Genomic DNA, 1,575 nt, shown 5'->3' with positions numbered 1-1,575 from the left:
CAATATTAAGAAAATGTAACAAACACAGTTCTTAACATTCGTGATAAGTTTTTTGAAATAAAAATGACGAACAATAGGTTTAATCATAGCTAAACATATGATTAATTTTTTTAGTTATAACTTTTCAATTTGTATAATATTTGAATTAATTGGGCAAAAAAGCTCCCATAGCTCAGAAATATGTAATAATAATTTAATGAAGTTTCAATACTTTTTTTTCGAAAATACGGCAATGTGGTTTTTCTTTCTTCTCGTATGACTTGTTCTCCAGGAACCTCCATCGTGTCTTTAAGTTCAGGTAAGGGCTTTCAGGAAAGGAGCTGAAAGAGCCACTGAGCTTAGGCCGAGAGAGGCGCAGGGCGGGGGGGGGGAGGGCCCGGGTCCGGTGTCCTCAGCATCCCCTCCGCCATGCGCCGCCCCCACCCACCACCCAGTATATAAGGCTGGGCGCCTCGCCCTCTCCGCGTACTCCGCATCCACTAGCCAGACAAAGCGTATCCAAGGTAAGCAAGTAATCAGTGTTACTCTCCAGTGCTCCCATCCTAGTGCTACAGACCATTTTCATCTCACTCATCGTTTCAAAATCGAAATCACATTTTTAAAATAAACGGCAAATTAAGTTTAATAGACGCACAGGTGAGTAGCTATTGCATGATTTTTATTCACACGTGAACTTTTTACCTCTGAATTGGTGTTACGATCAGTGATGTCATCGCGGAGAAACACATTAAATTAGGCTTTAAGTGTCATGACTTACATTATGCGATCGCGCTAAAAGTTTAAAGTTTAAATGTCAATGAATCGTTTTGTGTATCAGAAATAAAAGTTCATTAGAGTGTGCAGTTTCGTTTCCATCTCGTTATAAGAGTGCTTGCCGGTTAGATTTTCCCGCCACCGGCACTTCTTACATACATACTTAGTAAGTACTCGTACTTCTCCTGAAAATTAGTCCTTAAAGTGAGCCCTTACCTACCTACCCTAGTGAGCATGTATGCTGAGACGGAAATATTATTTGGCATAAATATTTTATAGAAGAAAATTTCGAGTGCATAATTTATTACTGGTAATATAATATGAAGTAAGGAACTATTAAAATGTTAAAAATAATTTAGTACCTAATTTAGGGATTAAGTTTTAAATATTTTCTTTTAATTTTTTTTTATTATAAACTCCCTTTGAATTGTACAATTGACCGTCATTCCAACTACCTTATTTCTTCCCTACAAATACACTTTGATGTTTTTTAATTCAGTAATTTTTAAAATATTTTTCTTACTAACATTATATTATGATTATTACGGTTGAAATAAATTGTCTGAGTAAAACCGTTTAGCGAAAATCTGTTCTTACATAATACTTCTCTTCAATATTTTGAGGAACATACATTACTGTTTATGGTTGAATGTACCTCCAAATGTATTACAATGTATGATGTAGTATGTTATGGTTTCTTAATTACGAGTGTTTCGATCAAGTAATGGTGAATATTATGCAATGGGTTTTTATTCTCAATCCAATATCCAGTGATTAATTTATTCGAATAGGTTATAATAGATTCACATTCTGCCAGATTTA

General features: G+C 34.9%; 1 protein-coding gene across 1 annotated transcript in view; it reads left to right on the top strand.

Annotated features, from left to right (window-relative positions):
* Nucleotides 1–465: 465 nt before the first annotated feature.
* The window catches only part of LOC148313504 (uncharacterized), a 26,526-nt gene continuing 25,416 nt past the window's right edge, over nt 466–1,575 (top strand). Inside the window, exon 1 of the mRNA XM_088261200.1 lies at nt 466–503. The gene's annotated coding sequence lies outside the window, so the exon portion shown is untranslated. The remainder of the gene's footprint in view (nt 504–1,575) is intronic.

This window comes from Brachycentrus maculatus, unplaced genomic scaffold, assembly GCF_059751285.1.
Source record: "Brachycentrus maculatus isolate JH-2025_06_01 unplaced genomic scaffold, ASM5975128v1 h1tg000010l, whole genome shotgun sequence".
NCBI classification, from domain to species: domain Eukaryota; kingdom Metazoa; phylum Arthropoda; class Insecta; order Trichoptera; family Brachycentridae; genus Brachycentrus; species Brachycentrus maculatus.
The sequence above is the reverse complement of the archived record's forward strand: the minus strand, read 5'-3'. Positions and strand labels throughout refer to the sequence as shown.